The sequence below is a fragment of the Vulpes lagopus genome, chromosome 1 (assembly GCF_018345385.1).
Source record: "Vulpes lagopus strain Blue_001 chromosome 1, ASM1834538v1, whole genome shotgun sequence".
Lineage (NCBI taxonomy): Eukaryota > Metazoa > Chordata > Mammalia > Carnivora > Canidae > Vulpes > Vulpes lagopus.
In genome coordinates, this window is record NC_054824.1 from 112,933,450 (window position 1) to 112,956,640 (window position 23,191).

The 23,191-nt window shown below is 39.3% G+C and overlaps 1 protein-coding gene across 4 annotated transcripts in view; it reads right to left on the reverse strand.

Annotated features, from left to right (window-relative positions):
* ARHGAP28 (Rho GTPase activating protein 28) overlaps positions 1-22,130 on the reverse strand; it is a 242,221-nt gene extending 220,091 nt beyond the window's left edge. The window contains exons 1-4 of one of the 4 annotated variants that reach the window (XM_041768055.1): positions 19,994-20,009; positions 18,894-18,969; positions 3,685-3,774; positions 1,399-1,476 (exon numbers count right to left, since the gene is read on the reverse strand). The gene's annotated coding sequence lies outside the window, so the exon portion shown is untranslated. Of the gene's footprint in view, positions 1-1,398; positions 1,477-3,684; positions 3,775-18,893; positions 18,970-19,993; positions 20,010-22,014 lie in introns of those variants that run through there. The other 3 variants (XM_041768063.1, XM_041768074.1, XM_041768083.1) reach the window with 3 other exon arrangements.
* Positions 22,131-23,191: the final 1,061 nt, after the last annotated feature.

The following is a 23,191-nucleotide window of genomic DNA, read 5'->3' on the forward strand; positions in this document are numbered from 1 at the left end:
TATAGCTTTTTGCATTTTGGAATTACCATAAGGAATTACAGTAGTGAAACTTTTTCTGGGCATGGAATTTGTCTCCTTAACATTTTTTTTTCTCTGAACAACAGATTCAGAATTTGAAATACTTGCAGGATATTTCCTTGTGAATATTTTTAGCCATAACTCTGCCTCAAGATGTCCAAAACTACGGTGGTGCTCCCTAATGCCAGCTTCAGCAGCCCAGCCCTCTCTCTCGTACATTCATATTTTAGAGGCCCTGGAGTCACTATGGCTTCCAACCATTCCTCCTATTCCCAATGCTGGGTTTTTGTTCTCATGTCACCATTCCTTGCCTAGGTGGTGGCCATCCTTCTTAGACAAAGATGACTTTCAAACACCTTCCTCTTAAATCCTTCCCCTCTTCAAAGTGCTGGTAGAATGATTCTCCTAAAACATAGTTCCTCCCCTTCTCAAAACCCCTGTTGTAATCCACTTGCTATAAAATAAAGTCCAAACTTCTAGGATAGGTGCTCTAATCTACTTTGACCACCTATTACTTTTTTTACTCCTGAGACCCTGTGACCCTCTCATACCAGCCCGTCCTGCCCTCTCTTATTTTGCCTTTGCTCCTGCCATTTTCCTGTCTAGAAATCCTTAAAAACCTTCTACCTCTCCCCCATGAAGCCTTCTCAGGTTGTTTCTAATTCAAAGCCTCCCCCCTTGCTTCTATTATAAGAACTATCTCACTTGGTCACCCAGTCAAAGCACAGTCAGCCAAAACTGTACACACTGTGTCCACTGCACACACAGCTATTAGATCACAGTGTTTTTTTCCACTGAGCCCACATGTGGTCAAGAAACCCTTCTCAAAACAGAGCCTCCTCCTCCTACAGTAGCTTTGAGATGAAACTATCTGCTAACCCAGGATTGTATTATTATTTTCCAACAAATTAGTGTCCTTTACTACATTGCAAGCTACTAGAAGGGCTAGTGTCGTATTTTTGTCTTTATACTACAGAGCCCAGTGTTTTTGCAGAGTAGGCAAGCAACAAAGAACATTTGTAAAATCAATGAACATATGAATCAATGAATGAAAAAGATAGTACTCTTAAGTGCAGTAGTTCTAATCTTTCAGGGTAGCCAATGAATTATTATAAATGATTCATAAGTCTGTATGGCACTGTAAATGATAACTGCAAACTAAAAAAAGTTTCACATGTATGTATTAATATTTTTTAATGTAGGCATATGCTGTTGACTTAATAAAATATAACTCTAACCATTCTTGAGTTTTTTGGTTTCAGAGGGATGGTAGAGTGCACATACTGGGTATTATAGAATACGCTGTGCAGGACATTTTTCTCTTGCCCTCCAGATCCCCTTGCCACCTTCACTACTCTGTGTGGGGCCCCAGTGGCTCACCTTCTGGTCTATATCTCTGAGCCCTCTTGCCTCTGGTTTCAGGTAGGGTGCCACCAAAGAAAGGTACCAGCAGGACATCTATAGGAAAAGGGAAAAGCCAGCTTGGGTATATATTTCTCAGATTTCTCTTTTGATTTGCTACCAGCTGGCTCCTTCCACCTAAGTAAGGCTTTAGCTCCTGTCGGCAGCCCCCTCCCATGCTGCTCTCTCCAGATTCTAATAATGCTACCTCTACCTAGCCCTTCAAACCCAGGGGTACTCACAGCTCTTGGTGCACCAATTAATCCCCCCCTTTGTCCCTCCTGTACCATCCTTGTTCGTCCTCCATCCACCCACAGTCTTCCAGACAATCTTTTTATTAAACTCTCCTCATTCACTTGTGCTGAATGCCCCCATCTCTTCCTGCCAAGACCCTGACTGATAGATGTCCCCACTGATATCTGGGGCAGTATCCCATAAGCAAAAACATTAGTATGTCTGTAGTGAACTATACAAATACACATACCAGGAGGGATAAATACAAACGATAAATAGCCTCCTGTCAGCTCAGGTGATTTATCACTAGATAAGTTCAGATCTGAACAAGTTTTATAGTCATATGATTCATGAAAAAGCTTTCAGATTAGAGAGCTTTGGGGATTTGGGAATTATAGATATGGGATTGTGGACCTGGTAGAGTCTGTTAACATTTTTGGCATTCTGGGAACCACTGGGCTAGGGGTTCACAGCACAAGACTGTGACGGCTGGCTCAGCAGCAGGGTAACTAGGGATGCTGGGAAAAGATTCTCCATCTGGGAATTGGGTTGATAAACTGCTCCTAGAGTGGACAACGGACATTTGGAGCACAGAAATAGCACTGGCATTTGGAATAATGGCTAAGAGAAAATTCTACTTTCCTTGCATACTGCTATGTATGCCACTGCAGCACCCAGCACTGGGCCAAGAACAGGACACCTGGGTGTCAGCACCAACCCTGCCAACAGAACACAGGACCCAAGCAAATCACTGAATTGCTGACCTGTTTCTTCACACATAGATGAAGCAAAATAGCCTGTATTTATTGAGTACTTAACATGGGCCTGGTTCTATTCTAGGTATCAGAACCTCAATTCATGAAATGCTCACAGTAGCTTTTTGAAGTATTACTGTTAGCATCTCCATTTTACAGTTGAAGAAACGGACTGCATTAACTTGTCCAAGGTCACCCTAGCTAAGAAATGGCAAAGCTGGCATTCAAACCCAGAAGTCTGGCTCCCTGCATCCAAGCTCTCAGGTATCATACTTCTCTCTCAATCTCTCTCAAGACTTATTTGAGAGAAAGATGCCATGAAAGAATGTGTGTGAATGCAAGCAGGGCGAGGGGTAGAGGGAGAGATGATTTCAAGCAGACTCTCTGCTGAGTGCAGAGCCCAACACGGGGCTCTGATCTCATGACCCTGAGATCCAGACCTGAGATGAAATCAAGAATTGGACCCTTAACCAACTGAGCCACCCAGGTGCCCCTATATTTCTCTTTCATAAAAGATTTGCTTAGATTCAAAATACATCCTTTATATGGGAATAAAATGGGTCATCAGATTTATTTTTTTATGTGGCAGCTTTCCACAAACCTATTTAGGATTTTGGAGGATAGCTATCACTAGCATATAATAATAACAATGAAAACAGTAATAAATGAAGAGAGAATTACATGTATTTTCCATGTACAATAGTAAGGTAGTTCATAATTTCTCTATGCATAAGAACAGTTCATTAACTGCCCTCAGAATGTGCTGAAGGTTAATTCAGTATTTTGAACTGCCTTATAAATTTGTCAGTTAATACACATATATAAGAAATTTGAGAATACTATCATATGTGAATTCCAGGTGCACAAAGACTCTTCACTTTCCAATGAAACCAAGGAGGCAGAGTGGTAGACCAAAGAGGGACAGAGTTAAAATTAAATCATGAATTTGCTACTTACTGCTTGTATTACCTTAATTTCCCTATATTTCTATTTCCTAATTGAAATTGATTGGAGAATCTTCTCTGACAGTTGATGGGAAGATAAAATGAGGAAGCATCTTTAAAACATCAAACATAGTGCTAAGCAATCTTAAATGCTCAAGAAATGTTAGTTCCCTTCTCTTTTTTACTATCCTGGTCACCTGTCCTCTACCTCAGCCCTTCTAGAAGCATCGTTGAGTTCAATACTCAAGAGTAAACAACTTGATCTTACGAATTCCAAAGGCATTTCATAACCTTTACTAGAAGAGTCAGACTCAACTCACATAATGACTCACCTGGAAAAGCCTCACAAACTCTGTCCCTTGAGTGTCAGTGACACTATAGTACGTAATACGAAATATGGTGATAGTCCAACATCTTCAATCCTACCAAGAGAGACAAGAAAACAGAACATTTATGCAAAACCTCAACATGGACAAAAGAAAAGTGCCTCTTGTGGCCTTGGCTGCTTATCTGGCAAAACTGCTACTAGAATAATCACTTAAGACCAGAACAGGAAAACAGCTACAGCTGCACAAGTCTCTGTAGCTGCTGACTGCCATTCCCTTAGCAAAAAAAGTTCAAAGTTACATAGTCACTGGTCCTATCTTGCAGGAAATGAAGGCACAGTTCTCTCCTACCTAGGAGAACATGTTAATTCTGTCAAAATTCCACTTTATATGCATTCCCACTTCCCCAACATTCTCTAAAAAGATTGGGTCAAATTAGGGCGAATAAATGCAAAATTTCATTTATATAAAAAAGAAATACTTTAATGAAACAGGTATTTTAAGAGTATTTAGAAAGGTAATGTGTAAACCCTCTATCATTGGGTCAGCTGATAAATCTTAAATTGCTATTCTGAAATATTTCTCAAAACTTATTAGAACTAGCTAAATTATATAAATTTATTTTCTGAGTGCTATTATGACAGAATTTTTAGACTACTCTGATTTTCCTATTATTTTCTTAGTATCTATTTTTAAAGACGTGTCAGGTCCTATTTTTCTTTAGTATTTATTCCATGCTCTATGATCAATTGGTAATTGGGTTAAGCAGACTTGGTCACCACAAGAGTCTCTCAGCCAGGTCGAGACTCGTGTTATTTATGTGATGGACATAACTGAGTCAGTCAAGTGACTTAACTGACTTGTACAAAGAAACTGAATCATTATTGATTGGAAATAAATCACTACCAACACACCCAGGCAGAGTGGAGAGGAAGAAAACAGAGAAGCCACAGACATGAAGCTCTGGTATAAAAAGACTTATATTATGGAATACTTTCTTCAGTGCTCTACTTTGCAGTTATACAAGGGTTTTGTTTATTCATCCATCCCTCCATCCACCCTGAGAGGTATGCCCATCATTTGAACCTACATTGCTAAGCACCAGGAACATTAAAAGAAATACGAATTTGAAAGCAAGGTCTCTGCAAGAGGGAGGAGTAAGTGTTGAAGTAGGGGGTCATCAAAGAACTTCCCAGAGGAGGTATTGCTAGAGATGAGTCTTAAAAGATGAGTAACAATTGGCCAGTTCAGGAGTTCAGGAGTAGGTGTGGGCAGTTGGGGGTGATGAGAAGGGTATTCCAAAGACAAGAGGTTGAAAAAAAAGGCACAAAGGAAATAAACAATGTGGCACATACAGGGAAGCACCTTTAGTTTAGCTCTGCTGGACAAAAAGGCATAAAGGAGAGAATGCTAGAGATGAAGCCAGAGACAGAGGCCAGGCACAGGAGGATGGGGGGGGGGGGGGGGCGGGGAGTTGGATCTGAATGCCATGCGAAGAGTTTAAACTTTATCCTGGAGTTCAGATGGGAAATCCACTATAGGTTTCAAATAAGGTAGTACTGGGATCCTTTTGTGCTTTTAGATGGTCCCTCTGGGCTCTGCACAACCAGGTCTCATTCAGCTCTTCTGACCTACATCTCCTGCGTTTCCCAACCTCCTTTGGAAAAGAATGTACATGGGAGCCTGGGGAAGAAGAAAGCCCGTTGTAAATGGCCAGATGCTATGCCCCAAAGAGAATGCTAAGAAAAAGCCCAAGATGGATTTTAAATAGCTGTTAAGAAGTTTAGCTTAATGCCTCAGTGAGGAAGCTGAGGAAAGGACCCCATCAATCTCCTCTGTCACTAGGTCAGTATTACAGATCAGTTACCTGGTTTATTTACAGTCACTCCAGGCTGTACAGACCATCTGACTTGGAAAGTGTTGAAATAAGCACATCAGGTTTCCACTGAGTAGAGGGAGGGGAACAGGACAGTGAGATGTCTGGGAAGCAATATGGCATGCAGAGCTATCAAGGAGGAAGGTTTATTATGGCTGCAAACCACAAAAACATTTCTGACTCTGAAACAAGGAACAATGTTTTTAGAAAGATCGTGAGACTATCACATGATGGAAGGTCAAAGCTGGAGAACAAGGTTTGAGACAGAAATGAGAACACAATCTTGCCAGAATACAGTCTTGCCAGGGTGTTTCTTATAAAATTAACCAATTTCAACTTATTTCCCATCCTTGCTTCATTCTTCTTAGGACATAGAATACCATAACATTGCATCAAATTGGCTGTGCTTAGGTTGCATGCTTATCTTCCATTAGATGGTCACTGGGTGGTAAAAGAAACAGTGGATGACGTGGCCTTTAGCAACTCCCTTGCCTTCTGTAATGGTAAGACTTCTATAATGGTAAGCCAGGCCCCAAGATCATAAACCATGTTAGAGGACAGTTCCTCAATTGACATTTGAGTGCATTTAGGCAGCAGGAGTAGATTCTGAGACACCAACAAATAATCAGTGTTTACTACAGCAAGGTTTGGTGAAGCCTCAGGGAGGAACATCTGGCCTGAAAGGACCAGCCAAGAGGCACAGTCAAATCATGGAGGTAAGATACCAAGAGCCAGGAAGGGAAGGGGTATTACACAGAGTGAAGTGAAGAAGTGACACCATGAGAAGGAACACACTTGCCCACCCTGCAGTTTTGCCTAGGTGTGACCCTAAATTATTTCCTGAGGTTCACAAATCAAATGGGCCTGTGATTTTGTGATGATAACAGGAGGCTTCAAATCCATATTGCTTCATCAGTTCTCAAACATAGCTCAGATTACATTCAATAAGACTTACATGACCTAACCTGAGTCGCCTGGGTCTAGAAGTATAACTGAAAGCATAATTTTATTTTATTTTTTAAAGATTTTATTCATTCATTCATTCATTCATTCATGAGATACACAGAGAGAGGCAGAGACACAGGGAGAGGGAGAAGCATGCTCCCTGCGGGGAGCCCAATGTGGCACTAGATCCCAGGACCCTGGGACTACGCCCTGGGCCGAAGGCAGACGCTCAACCACTGAGCCACCCAGGTGCCCCTGAAAGTATAATTTTAAAGTAAGTTTGTGAAATGGTGGTTAAAATGGGACTGGTAGAAGGAAGGCAGAGTTTGAAGCAGACATGAATAAACTGTTTCTTACATTTAGTGCTATAGGACTATGAGCCTTTACTTAATCTGAGATCTGATTTTTCTCCTCTGTAAAATGAGATGGTAGTACCTACCATACACAGTTGGTAGCCCAGATTTAGAAAGGAAAACTTATAAAATCACTGTGTACGTAACACTCAATGCACATATATTCCTTTTATTATGTGATGCTTTCAAGAAACTGTTATTCTACCTTCTACTTTATTAGCAATAAATGCCAATTTGAGGTTTCAGGAAAATTCAATAAATTTTAGCCACCACTATTAGTCAACCAAAGAAGATAATTCAATACACTCCAAAGACTAAATATTTCTACAGAAAGGTCATGACGGTGAACAGGGCCATGCACTGACACTGAGCAGATAGACTGAAGGAAACTGATGTCTGTCAGTTGAAACATTAGTGGTGTACCTACTTATTACTCATTATTACCCAGCTCAAAAAAGTCACAGAAAGCCCAAATGCCTTGGCATCACAGGCCGGAATACTGGCATGGCCCTGAAGAGGAAGCCTTGACTCATAGCACTGGCACTCCAGGTCAGTCACTTCTGGTTGGTTTATCAGAAGGCAGCTAGCACACTTAGTACAGATCCTGGGACAAGGTAGGCTCAAACAACTACTTACTGAACAAGGAGCCTCTTTCTACTTAATCCTCAGTTTTTATACCTGCAGATGTAAAATGAAACTATCCATCTGCTACCTGGCTGTGCCTTCCTCAAAAAAAAGTGGGAGGACTAGAAAGTTGTCAGAGAGCAGTGTCAATGGGCCTCAAAACTAGAGAAGAGGATGCTGTGTAACTTGTGCCCATGGAGTTGTGCGATGCAGCCACGTCAGGATGGCTTAAAAAACAAGAGTGTAAGGCTAAAAGAAACCAACGGTTGTAGTAATAAGACTTGTGTTGAGGGAGAGGGCATTTCTGATCTCTGCTGTCACCTGACAGCCATGAGCCTATGTATTATATTGATCTATATCCCTTATCCCTTTCTTTGGAGGAGCACCCTGAGTGTCTAACACGGATGCTGTCCTTTGGCCACACGCATTGGATTGACCACACTCAGCACCCCCTGCCTCAGTGCTTGCCGCGTACCTCAGGTCTGGGTGCAGGAGTGGGTATCTGACCAAAGCTGGGCCACTTCCATGGGACCCCTGCCAGATCTTCATAACAAGAATTGTTTCTTTCCTTGAAAGGATAGTGCGCCCCCTGCAGCTGCAAACAGCAATCTTACTACCTCAAAATTTGTGTGATCTATCTTGAAGCCAAGGAGAAGCAAAGATGTTGGAGACTTCCAGACAGCATCATTCGACTCTATTCTGAGGCATGTCTGAAGTACATACTACCACTTATTTTGCTGCTTAAACTAGTATGAGTTGGGTTCTTGTATCTCACAACTGCAGAATAATAATATCCAGCACTCACATGGCTATAGTCTGCTTCTTCCTTTTAGTGCCATAGGACTATGAGCCTTTACTTAATCTCTCTGGGATCTGATTTGTGTTGTTTCATGCATCTGACTCCCTTAATCCCCACAACAGCTGCATGAGGAACTATTGTCAAAATAATTCTCTTTACTCTGCAGATGGAAAATGAGGGCACAGAGAGGTGAATTCACTCAGGTCACACATCCAGAAACAGAGACTACCTGGTGGAAATCAACCAGGTAATCTGGCACCAGGGTCCAGGGACTTAGCAACTACAGCACTGTGAACCTGAGGGGCAAGCAATTCAACATGTCTGAGGATTCAATGTGAGGAGCAAATACACATTTTATCAGAACAGGCTCTTAGTAAATAGCAGTGATTGTAGTATTTGTAATTATTTCCCTACTTCATTCCATTTTCTTCATTCTGAGTGGTGCTTGGTGGATGGGAATAAATGACCTGATATTTACAAACAGCTCTGAGGATTTGCAATGAATGCTGGGTTCTAAGAATCAAAATAGTCTGTTCCCTAAAAACAAGTAAAAGCTCTGTTCCTTTCCACAGAGAAAGAATGAACCACAGTTTGGACCTCATAACCTGATTGTGCCTGTCCTAGTCACCATCACTTGAGGCTTGGCTGTTTTTAAAAAATCCTCTCAAAGTGACTGAAAAGAGGCTGAAGATGATGAGATACTTGAGAAAGAATTAGTATACCCTTAACAGTGCTTCAAAGAATTCAGAATCCCTTTGTTCTGAATTCATTTCAACTGCCAATGGTGGAAAAGGGTCTATTTCCTGAATTAGATGAATCCCTATTCTCTACAGATTACAAATCTGATCCAATGAAATATAATTCTAAAGGTAATCTCAATGGTAGAAATTTACCTTGAGATAACTGCAATCATTTAGAGTCTGCTTCTTTTCTGATTCCACAGCTTTTCCCTTCTTATTTGGAACTGTTCTCCCCTGCAGAAACAGACCAAACTAGCCACTTTCCTCTTCTTGGCTGGTTTGCTTTTCCAGGTCCCTCTGGTGAAGAGCAATGTGATCAGTGCTGAGGCATTCCTGGGTGGAGTCATTTGCTGTAGCTATCAAAGGGAAAAACAACCCCATTTATCTCCCTAACTATAAAACTATCATACTGGTTTCATTTTATATTTCCTAATATAACATTCTTCCTGTTCAGCCAGAGTACAATTGCTTTAGTGTGAATTCCAAAGGAGAATCATTAACAGACAAAAGAAGTGCAACAGGGGTGCCTAGGTGAATCAGTTGGTTAAGTGTCCAACTCTTTGTTTTGGCTCAGGTTGTGATCTCAGAGTCATGAGATCAAACCCTGCATCAGGCTCTGCACTCAGCACAGAGTCTGCTTGGGATTCTTTCCCTTTCCCTCTTCCTGTCCCTCTGTTCCTACCCAGCACACTCATGCACTCTCACATACGCATGCATGCTCTCTCTCTCTCTCTCAAATAAAAATCTTTAAAAAGAAGTGCAACAGAGTCTCATGGATAGCAGGTGACAAAGCAGAAATCAGAATTGGCCTCTCCAACACAAATTTTATTACTATAACTAGTGTTTCATTTAGCCTTACACTGCCTTCAAAGCCATTCTAAAAGGGCTGCATTGCATAACTCCAGGGCACAAGTTACAGAGCATCCTATCTCTGCTTCTGAGGATCACTAGCACTGCTCTCCTGTGAATTTTGAGTCCTCCTACTTTTTAGAGGAAGTTGCAGTAAAATAACAGTCCTGTACTTACATTTTTACATTTGCAGATGTAGAAACTGATGAAGTTGTCATAGCTGGAATTTAAAAAAAAAAAAAAAAAAAAAAAAAAACAGCTAAAGCTCTAAGTTCAAGATTTTCACTTTCAAGATGGGCCCTTGAAGGACATTCCAGATATACCCATCAAGAAAATTAGGTTTTTCATGACTAGAGCTCAGCACTTGAGTTTCCTAAGCTGTTAAAACTTCCCATTAATATCAAAACCAAAGTGTGAAAGACTGAATGTGGAGATTTTTAAACCATGACAAGTAAGGCTGTAGACAATGATGTAAAGAGAAGGGCAGCATTGCTCCCACACAGAGGAGAGTTGGATTGGAAGCTCTCAGGGCTTGGGAGGCATGGCAAGGAGAAAAGAGAATTATATTCAGAAAAGGCTATTCAATCTGACCCTTCCTGGCTTAAATCTCTGGAATGTAGGGTAATACAAACAGTAGGTTTAAGTATTCAAGGATGGAGAAGCTTATGTGCCATCCCCACCTAAAACTCTGGGATGAGGCATCCTGCAAAGAACCTAAAATGACCTCCCAGAAATTGTCATGGAAGACCTAGAGAGAGCCAGTCATTTCCCATCTCCCCCAGTGAGAACTGACTGGCAAGCTCTCAGGGGAATCACGATAGCTAAGATCAAACAACTTTGTGGCCTAGGGCCTCAGGGTTGAGAACCCAAGTCAGAGGGTCAAACAGTAGGTCTAGCCAGGCCATAGAAGACCAAGGGCCAGCAAGAACTGATCTCTCAAGGAGCACTGCCTATGCCTACAGAGTAAACAAGAACTCCACCAGTAGTGGGGGCAATGTGAATAGCCACCCTCCCCACCTCCTATTACCAAAGAGTAAGGCAGGAAAGAAAAGTCTGAAGGACAACACTAGGCCCACAATGCTACAAACATCTCCTGTGCCCAGACACAATTTCAAGATACAAAGCAGAAGACAAAAACCCACCACAGAAAAGAAGAATCAGAATGGGAAGTTGGAATTTTGATTGAGCTTAAGTCATGAACTTAATGATTTCCTTAAAAAAGTTTTAAATCAAGACACTGAGTGCTTTTGAAGCAGTAAAATAGAGCTGAGTGCAAAGATGGATGAATTAAGGTACACTTTCTGTAAACCTGGCTTGTGACTGTATTCAAAACCCACTCCATGAAGATAAATGAGATAAAATTCCTGCCTTAAGAAGCTTATGATATAGTGGTGTATATTATAAGGTGAAGCATTGAAGCTAGGAGTTTTCTGCCTTATAATTTTGCATGTGATTGGTCTTGACATTTTATGAATAAATACATTTCATGCTTATAAACTAGGGCCTATGAGGGCTAAGTGAGAATAAAGTTGAGGGCCAGAAGAGTTAATGTTCTACTGCAGGAATATGATGCCAACTGAGAAAAACATACTAGAGCTGGATGAAAGCCCAGTAAAGGACAATCTAACTAATCACCACGTTGAGAAGGATGCTTGATGAAAAGACATATTATGATGATAAACCACTCAAAAAATGAAAATGCTGAGAGGGAACAGATTGATATCTCTGTTTTTTCCTAAAATAGTGCAATCATGATAAGCCATTACTGGATTCCAATCCAAAAGAATTAAAAATGGGGTGGCTAGCTCTGGGGTCTAATGCACTCTGACTACTTTCTTTTGACCTAAACCCACATGATATCAGAAGTAACATGATTTTAGGTATTTGTATTTTATATGCTATGGAGGCAGGCAAAGTTCATGTGGTATGTTTATTCCCTTGCCCAGAAAAGGTGCCAACAATGGAGGATCTGTTTTCAGAAGACTCCAGTCAAGAAGGGACTTTCCCTGAAACATTTTAAAGCCAGACACTGAGAAAACCCAGATGCAACGTAGAAGAATTCTTATTACCCAATGAAACCCAGCCACAGTGACACTGTCCACATGGAGCACATTCAGGAGAGGTTCACAGAACTGCAGACTTACACAGTAACTTCTAAAGCAGACAAGACAAATCTCACAACTCAGAGTAGACTTTGGGAAAACACATAAGAAATGGCTTAACTTTGTATCCAGGACTTTGAAGCCAGAAGCAGACATCTCAACACAGAGAAAATTTTGAGTTATGGCAGTAATTTGGGCTATGTAGCAGATGAGGTGGCTGGGCCAGCAAGGCCATTCAAACATGATAGATAAAGCACTATCATCAATTCAATAGCAAGGAAGAAATATAAACCTGTATAAAAACACATTCTGCTTCCTTTATAGTTACTTTTACATGTTTGAAATTGTACAGAGATCTTATTACAGAGTATGGGTTTAGTCATTCTCAACAAATGCTTTTGATGTCTCTATAAAAATCTAAGTTAAATATCCCCCTCTGCATGGATCCTGACTGGTTATTAAAATCAAGATTCTGGTAAATAATGGCAAGGACTTTTTTTTTGGTGAGTATGCTAAATGGGCTGTACTTATTTATGATTCTACAGCTCCTGTCCCCTGTTATCTTTCCAAGCTGTACAATCTCACAACTTTTGAATCTCTTGTGTACCTAGGATGTGACTTCTTCCAACACGCTCCTTTCTAGTCAGCATCTAAAATGGCCATACTTGTGCCTCTTGTGTGCTGGAGCTGATTTGCGCTGGCTCGTAAAAGCTGGTTATTAAATTTTAGGAATTTTTTGAGCCAGTTGTTAGCCTCAGCTGTAATTAAAAATGAATTATATAACCTTACAATTAAATAATTTATATTTGGGACGCCTGGGTGGCTCAGCGGTTGAGCCTCTGCCTCCAGCTAAGGGCATGATCCTGCGATCCAAGATCGAGTCGTGCATCAGGCTCCCTGTGTCCTGCATCAGGCTCTTCTGCCTCCAGCTAAGGCTCCTGCATCAGACTCCTCTGCCTCCAGCTAAGGGTGTGATCCTGGGATCCAAGATCAAGTCCTGCATCAGGCTCCCTGCATCCTGCATCAGGCTCCTCTGCCTGTGTCTCTGCCTCTGTGTGTGAGTGTGTCACTCATGAATATATAAATAAATCTTTAAAAAATAATTTATATTTAAAACAAAATTAAGAAATACTATTTAATTACATTTTACTATTTTTTTATGCCTTTGAGGCTATTTACATCTGTTGTTCCTATGTATAGTAGAAATACCACCTAATGGTGTGCTACTGTAAGTCTCTTCCCAACTCTGTACTCTACACTCATGCAGTAGTCTGAAATTGGCCATGGTGGGGTATATACATCAAGAAAATCAGCAATTTACTACAAATAAGGGCTTGATTATTTGTTGATTGTTCAGAATTTAAAAAGTGAAGGTAGAGGGATGCCTGGGTAGCTCAGTGGTTGAGTATCTGCCTTTGACTCAGGGTGTGGTCCTAGAGTTCTGGGATGAAGTCCCACATTGGGCTCCCCCACAGGGAGTCTGCTTCTCCCTCTGCCTATGTCTCTGCCTCTCTCTGTGTGTCTCTCACGAATAAAAGTAAAGGAGAAAGTGTTTAAAATACAGATTAAACCTACAAGTATATTGTACCTGTAGCCATTACGCTGTAAATAACACAAATAAACAAGGGCATATTCTTCCATTACTCAAAAACTATTTTCTGATTCAGCAAAGAAGTGACTCATGTCACCTATGAAAGAGTGATGTCCTGACATATGTCTTGATTGTTTCACTGCTGTCTTCCTGGTTAACATAAATGCAGACACCAACCAACATTTATGTCAGAACTACACTCATTCATCAAGTGATATATTATTCATCAACAGATACAAGGGTTCAACAACAACAACAAAAAATCAGAAGTATTTTATGAGAATCAATTGGGTCTATGGAGTTTACAGGAAGGGTTTAGTGTATTTATTATTGCTTGTAAATGGTGTAGTACACATCCTAAATATGTTTTATAATAACCTTATATAAATAACACACATACATTTTTTTCCAGACAGCTGTTAAACATTTATCTGCAAAACACTGCTTGTGCCTCACTCTCATATAGGGAAAGGGATATTGGTCCATTTTTGTTAATTTTGTTTTTACTATTAGAACAGTTATCTCTTTTATTGTGAAATATCCAATTTCAGATCTCTGTATATTGGCCCTTGGTTGTTTCTACAGCATCAAAGTAGCTTGGCTAAGGGCTACTACAAGGAAAAAAAAGGCAGTAATTACCTATTTTCTTTACAATTAAAAGTGGCTCTTAAGAGGATGAATATAGTTGACCCTTGAACAACACAGGTTTGAACTGTGTGTTCCACTTATACGCAGATTTTTTACAGCACGGTTCTATAAATATATTTTCTCTTCCTTATATTTGTTTTTCCTAATAACGTTCTCTAGCTTACTTTATTGTAAGAATACAGTGTGTAACACAAATAACATACAAAAATCTGAGATATCGACTGTTTAGGTTATTGGTAAGGTTTCCAGTCAATAGAAAGCTACTAGTAGTTAAGTTTTACCCAGATTTTCGACTATCTGTGGGTGGTGGGGGGTTGGTACCTCCTAACCCATGCATTTTTCAAGGGTCAACTGTATGTACACACTGCATTATCTGTGCTAATAATCAAGCTGACCCAAAACATGTTAGTTGTGCCTTTGAAATTATTCTTATGAGTTTGAAATAGATTTATGTTTGTGATGTTTCAAAGAAAATGATTATTTTTTTTTTTACTTTTTAAGAAATCAGTATGTATTCTGAGAACTACATCTTAAACCCAGATCTGCAATCCACCAACTCTGTTATCTGCTTAGATAACTTCCTGTACTTCAGTTTCCCCATCTGTGAAATGAACATGATAATGGAATCTACTGCATAGGGCTGTTGTGATAATTAGATTAGTCAATGTGTGTAAAGTATTTGAAAGAGTGGCTGGCATAGAACAGAAGTCTTGCCATTATCATTATCCCCACTTTTACTACTGCAATTGCCGCTGCCACACAAAGGAGTCAATTCACTGACTTACAGATACTAGAAGTAAACTGTTAAGGGTCCTAATCTTAGATTCATGCTGGTGCAGAAAAAATGACTTACCAAAGATCACACAATTTGTCATATTAGAACCAAAAACAGATGTAATGTCTTCTGATAATCTAAGATTATCTCGTTCAGCTATTGGCTTCTTTCTGACCTTTTTATTTATCTTAGTCAGTCAATTTCTATGAGCTATATGATTCTTTTATGAAAATGAATTCTTTTATCTAAGTATACTAGAATGCTCTAGAGGTATATTGTCCAATATGGTAGCCACTAGCTACATGTGGCTACTGAGCATTTGATGTGTGACTAGGGGGAACCGCGATATATTGTAAGTGTAAAATACTCATGAGATTTTAAAAACTTCCCATAAAATTAAAATGTAAAATATCCATTAATAATGTTTATGATGGTTAAAATTTTAAATTATACTTTTTGAATGTATTGGGCTAAATAGAATGTATTATTAAAATTAATTTTACCTGTTTCTTTTTACTTAATGTTACATCTCAAAAACTTAAAATTACATATGTGGCCCAAATTTGTGGCTTGCATTATATTTATATTGGACAGTCCTGCTCTATATAAGAGTAATCTCTATGTCCAACTTTGAAAGCTGGAAATATTGTTCTGTTTAATAAATTTAAGAAGTATTTATGGCCTCAAAGGAACTATCATCCTGTAGTCATCCAAGGTAGAAATCTAAGAGGTATTGGTGACTCTTCGCTCTTCCTCGATCCCACACACAATAACGGTTGAATCATTCTCATTCTATCTCTCCATCTCCATCCCTCCTACCATTGCAGTCCTCACCATCCTTATGTGGACATTACAAGAGTCTTCATACCCCCTCTACCTGGCCACCAGTCTTGGATCCCAAAATCCATCTCCAACATTGCTGCCAGAATAATATGTATCTAAAACACAAGTCAGATCATTGTACTTTACTGAGAAAGGCCCTTCCCTCGGTTCCTATTACCAAGTTCACTGGCATGACACATCCACCTATCCTATCCCTATGGTTTTGACACTGCTTACCTGTCCAATCTCATCTCAACTCATTACACATGCTACTTTTGAAGTGATATGAATAAAATCTTAAATATGCTCATTTTGTTAAATATTGGGTTGTCGTGGAGGTGTACAGAGTAGAAAAGAATGGAGAAGACCTGGGTAATGGTATGAAACGATCATTTATAATATTTATAAACTCATTAGTAAATTTTTCTGAATTAAATAAAAAACTCAGGATCAACATCTTACATGATGTCCTAGCCAATGTGTTGAAAACAGGAAGGAAAAAACAGTCTGTATGGTTTTATCAGACACATGTTAATATGATTCCTCAGATTTCCTCAAAACTGTGATCTCCTGAAATCAATTATGAAAAGAGTTCGGTGCCTGGGACATAGTGTATATTTAATTCACAATTACTTTTTAACCCTTTACTCACCTCCACCAACCCCTACCCCCATCATCACAAGTCTCTAGGTGGGAGCCTGGGAAATGAAATCCCAACTTTCAAATATAATGGATGGTTTAAGCACTCACTCACTTTCAAGGCCATGTCAGAGACCACTGATTAAGGAGGTTAAGGAGCTTAAATATATGTTATTACATGGAAGAGCTTTATTTGTTGAAAATAGTGAAGAGAAAAAGAAAAGCACAGAAAGCAGTGTAATAATTGGAGAAACAGGGAAAACACATTTCATGCCTGCTTCTTTCCTGACAACTTAAACAAACAAGAAAGGAGTCATGTGAATGGCCAGGTTATCTCTATTTCAAAAAGTATTTGTCATAATATATGGAGATACATTGGAGAATTTCATTTAGTATTAACATGAAACTTTCATTCTGATGAAAGACAATTTGCTTCTAGCTAACATTCTCAGTAACTATCCTGCTCAGTAACTATCCTTACTCTCCCTAGTAAATTATAAAAATTAAAAAGTAATTCTATAATAACTGACTTACACACTTATATAAATCAATAATTATGCGAATATCATTGATGTTGCCATTCTCACTTAGATAATGCTTAGATTTTTTTCCTTCAAAGATGTAGAGTCCATTTTTTTATTTTTAAGATTATAAGAATTTTTTTAATAGTTATCACCCTTGTGACTAAGATTTGTACTCAGACTTATAGATTATTTGGAACACATAATTAATAACCATTTGCACCGTTACCAAAATGAAGATGCAATGACACATCTGAACTTCTCCAACGTATGACAGCTGGTCAAAAATAAACATTCTCATAAGCTTTGTTATTAAGCTGCCTGTATTTGTAGAATCTGCAAGTCTGAGAAATATTTAGAATCTACCTAATCCACGTTCAGATCCAATTTAGGCATCCCATTCAATTCATCAAGAGGTTTTTTTTCTTTTTTTGCTCTCGGATTTAATTCATCAGACTTCTATATAATGCTTGAATAGTTTTTAAGCTTTCTGAAAGTTTAAATATCAAAATGACACCCCTGGCTAATTACCACACTTAGAGGTTGATTTCCTATGTCAAAATTCCCCATTTTGAGGGAGTTCTGGCACAGGGTGGTACTTGCTTATAGCTGGATTAAGATTACCCAAATTTTGAGAAGATTTAGCTTTCACAGCCCCCATTGGGCAAGGCAAAATGAGATCGTCATTCTTTTCCGGTTTCTACAACTCATGTTTTTTCAATATAGAAGGTTAAGAGGGGATCCCTGGGTGGTGCAGCAGTTTAGTGCCTGCCTTTGGCCCAGGGCATGATCCTGGAGACCCGGGATCAAATCCCATGTCGGGCTCCTGGTGCATGGAGCCTGCTTCTCCCTCTGCCTCTCTCTCTCTCTCTCTCTCTCTCTCTCTGTGTGTGTGTGTGACTATCATAAATAAATAAAAAAAAATCTGTTAAGAAAGTTAAGAGGATTTCCATCTAAAATTTACATTATATTTCTGCAAAATTACATTGCAGTAGCAGCCACACTAGAAATTTTAGCTCTCTGAGGATGCTAAAACAAAAACACAATGATGTTGCTGTGACTTTTTCCCTAGACTTTTCTGTGCTTCCAACACTCCCCATCCTCATTTGCTCTCCAATTCCAATCTTTCAATCCAGGGAAAGCAAACCACGCCACATGGGCCAAATCTGGACTGCCACCTGCTTTTGGTAAATAAAATTCTATTAGAATACACCCACACTCATTTGTTTATATACTGTCTATGGCAGCTTTCATGCTACAACAAGAAAACTGAATAATTGTGACAGAGATCATATGGTCTGCAAGCCTAAACTAATTACAAACTGGCCCTTTAGAACAATATTTCCTCACCTTTGATCACTGAGTACCCACTTTCATCTCTTCCTCCTATGTGGTAGATGACCAAGTCAAGGGAACTCTTCCACTTTTTCAAGAACACAGCAAATACTTCCAAACCACAAAACGCTCTCTCTGCTAATAATACCCTCCTTTAACCTTCACTTTGTGGAGTTCCGAATCATCCTTTAAAATTCACCTCTCCTGTCATTTTTAAAAATTTTTTAATTTATTTATTCATGATAGAGACAGAAAGAGAAAGAGAGAGAGAGAGAGAGGCAGAGACACAGGCAGAGGGAGAATTAGGCTCCATGCAGGGAGTCCGACATGGGACTTGATCTCGGGACTCCAGGATCACGCTCCGGGCCAAAGGCAGGCGCTGAACCACCGAGCCACCCAGGGATCCCCTCTCCTGTCATTTCACTTGCGGTTCTTTTCTTGTCTATCCCATGAAATAATACTCTTTTGTATCATTTTATTTTATAAACAAATTTGTTAGAATTTATCTCATTCTCTTTTAAGCATATCTTTTGTGTCCTCAAGTATATAATTAAGTTCATTTAGAAAGAACGGATTTCCTTACTATATTATCTTACCATACAGCCTCATGGTATCCATTTATTCAATTCTTCTAAAGAGCTGTTTTGAGCTATTCTTCTTATAATAATAGCACTGTGAAGCAGAGATAGTATCATATACAACTTTGTATTTCATTTTCCCCAAATCCCCATCCAATCCACCACTGTCACTCCCCAGGTAGCCCAAAAGCACAGTGCCCAGTTCATAGTGTAAGACAAACTTCAAAAGGATCAGAGATTAAATGTAGAATATTAAACCACACAAGTACAGTTGACCATTAAACAACATGCATTTGAACTCGAAAAACATGCATTTGAACTCATGGGCCCACTTACATGCCGATTTTTTTCAAAAATAAAAACATCTGAAATCTGTTGATGACACCTTGGGGAAACAGGAATTCATATACTGCTGATGGGAATTCAAAACGGTATACTAACAGAGACTTTGGCAACTTCTAGCAAAACCACATGCTTTTATCTTCTAGCTCAGCAATCTGACATCTAACAATCTAACCAAAGATATACCAGCAGAAGTATAAAAAGATATATGCAGAAGGTTATTCTTGACACCATTTGTAATAGCATAAGATGGGAGTAACCCAAGTGTTCATAGATAGCAGGCTGGATGAGACCACAGAAAACTATGAAGCTACAAAAAAGGAAGCAAGAATACCTCTATATTACTACTAAGAAGAGATCCCCACCATATATCATTATTGGAAACAGCAAAGTGCATATAGTATGCGTCTGCTATTTTTCAGAAACAATTGTTTTCCTTAATCCACCTCCCTTCCACCTGTAAACACATACAAAATTGCACGTAACTTCAGGAAAAGTACTGCTTGATAACTCAATTCACTTTGAGTCACAAAAGCCAAAGTGAAATGTTCTCCTATTGCTGCCTATTCAGTTTCCCTAGTAACACTCAGAAACTTCTTAGGCAACAAGGGTCTGCAGCACTCCGCCCTTGCCTGACCTGATTTGGGGAATGTGAAGAGCTTTTCAGACAAAATGTGTTTAGTTATTTTCATAATTTCCAATTGACCAGGCCCAAAAATAAGGTCAAGTTTTTCAAAATAAAACCCCATATGATAATGTAGTTATTTAATACTTACCCAAAGGAATGTATAGCTGAAATTCCATCAAAATATGTTTATTGCTAATTATGGGAAGAATTTTATGTAACACTTACTTTATACCTACTATGAGCTAGGCACTATTTTCATTACTTCATAAATATTAACTAATTTAACTTTATAAAAAACTATAAGGCATTCCCACAGTTTCATTAAAAAAGGAACTGTAGCACAGAGGAATTAAATAATCTGTCCAAAGTCACACAGCTACTAAGTAGCAGAGCTGGGATTTGAACTCAGGCTTGGCTATTTAATAACCATACTCCACCACCTCTGTTCAACTCCTCTAGCACTTCAGTTACGCTACAGTTCACAGTACAGGCTCCCTTGTTTTCTGTAACCAAATGCCATGTTTTAAGGATATACATCAACTTAAGTATATGGCAGTTTTTAAAATATCTTTGAACATGTTCTTCAAATCCACATAGAAGACAGTCTTCAGAGCAAGGGTCAAAGGGAAGTTAAGAATAATAAGTACATGGAGTTAAATATACAATTCTTTCCAATCCTTCATACATGGCTCCCTAACTGTTCATTTACTTAAAAAAAAAAAACATGGTGGAAAAATTTTCTGGATCTGCTACAAATTATAATGGTAAAAACTCATTAGCTTAAAAAAAAGTCACAAGTTTATTGGCTTATTTCTTTCACCATGATGAGCATGTATCATTTTATTTGCCCAAAGCTCACCTCTCCTCAATACAGCATATAAACTCACTCCTGGGAGATTAAGAGAGCTGTTCAAAGACAGAATTTTGGAAGTGCTTGGTGAAAACATAAGCCCATTCTCAGGATATGACCGTAGAGAATAATGTGACAAGCAGAGAATATGAAATTCTGAAAAATGTAACATGACTATAATCTATACATTGAAAACAGATTATGTTAGAGACAAAGTTATACTAGTATATACATACATAATTCATGTTTATTGTAGTCTATTTTACAGTTAACTTTGAAAAAAAATGGCCCAATTACAAAAACAGTACCTTACACTTCTTTGTGGCTGACCACACTCCTATCAATTGAATTCTCTACCTTTGAAAACTAGCACTGCCTACAAATAAAAATATACTGAAATTCCCTTAAACTCAAGGGATTAGTGATATAGGTATTATGCTAGAAGGCAGTATCCAATGAAAAAATGTCTTTGTAAGTCCTATTCATTTATACATTATGGAACAATGGAAGAAGGAGGTAAAATTCCTTAAGCCACTAAGACAGACACAGGATATCCCCAAGCAAAGTAGAAATTCTCTTGATCTTGGGAAATAACAAAAAAAGAATTTAAATGGTCTTAGGAGATCCTAGAGCAAAGGGGGTAAATTTAAAATAGTGGGGAAAAAAATCCAGTGAGGACTATAGAGAACCAGTAATTTAATCAATTCATGTACTCTTAAGACAAAAACACAATGAAAATATCTGTCAGTTTGATACTCAAGATAGGCCGGGGGAATAAACAAAAGAAACTAGAAGGAAAGACCATTCACATCAGGCCTACATCCATTACCATTTCTGTAACAACAGCAACCATGCATGACACATTTTTCTGAATTACTTCTGTTTGAATATTCTGTATTATAGTTCAGATACATTCATCCGTATTTATCACATGTTGTGATTTTTGTGTGGTCCCAGGTTCTCCTTCCTGACTAGGAGATGGACAGAAGTGACCTTTTGGTTCCCCTAACATTTCCCTCTTATCCTCCCCATACCCAAACAACCCCAGTCCTGATGTGTTTTGGCACTGTAACTGTACCTTCCTTCTCAGAGTGACAGCCAGGATTCCCAACCTGAACAGCCTCAGACTTTCAGCCCTGAACTGCTCTCCAGGCTATCAATCCAATCCTATCCTCTCCCCCTCAAGTGAGAAAACTTAATTTTCTTGGCTCTGTGCCCTAAACTTCCTAATATCAACCACCCAACCCCAGCTGCTTTTTTGGCCACAAGTTCCCTTTCCCTAAGCCTCAACAACAAAAAAGGATATTTTAGGTACTTACCTACCCAGCTAACTTTACTTCCTCCCTCTCTAAAAGGTTTTCTCACAGTGCAGTGAAGAAGAAGAAACAGGAAGAGAAAATTAGTTCAATTCCTGAAATATTTACTGAGCATCCATGGTATGTTCCATGTAAGCACTGAACTTTACACTAGCTGAGAGGGGATGGGGCTGACACACCCCAAATGAATGACATGCATCCCTTGCTCTCAAAACCCTTGGAGTTGAATGGTGACAGGGGTGAAAAATCAAGCAGAATACAGGGGTGATTCTTACATGAGATAATCTAGCTTCATTTGAGGAATGACTTATAGAGGGAAAGGATGAACTAGGGAAATAATGCTTGCCTTTTTCTGCTATGAGCACCAAAGGGAAAGCAATTGCTTCTAACCAGAAGACTGGGAAAGTCTTTGTAGAGGAAATGGCTCTGGAATTAGATCTGAAAGGTAAGTAGGACTTTAATAGTATACAATGACAGAAAGTGTGGGAGAACTCCCTTGGTGTTCCTGCCTATGTTGTGGCGCCCTAAAATCCATCTGACAGCTCTCACTCACTTTTCCGGTGAGCAAGTATATTAGTTTGCTAGGTCTGCCCAAACAAAGTACCCACAAACTGAGTGGCTTAAACAACAGAAATTTATTTTCTCATGGTTCTGGAGGCCAGAAGCCCTAGATCAAGATTCCTAGCAGAGCTAGTTCCTTCTGAGGGCAGTGAGGGAGAAATTGTTCATGCCTCATGCCTAGCTTCTGGCGGTTTGCTAGCAATCTTGTCATTCCTTGCATCACTCTGATCTCTGCCTTCATTTTCACATGGTTTGTTCCCTGCATATCATTTTTCAAATTTCTCCTTTTTGGGCAGCCCTCATGGCTCAGCGGTTTAATGCCGCCTTTGGCCCAGGGCGTGATCCTGGAGACCCTGGATTGAGTCCCATGTCGGGCTCCCTGCATGGAGCCTGCTTCTCCCTCTGCCTGTGTCTCTGCCATTCTCTGTGTGTGTGTGTGTGTGTGTGTGTGTGTGTGTGTTTGTGTGTCTCATGAATACATAAATAAAATCTTTAAATAAAAAAAAACAAATTTCCCCTTTCTAAAAAGACACCAGTCATACTAGATGGGGGACCATCCTAATGACCTCATTTTAACTTGATTACCTCTGGGAAGACCATATCTCCAAGTAAGGTCACA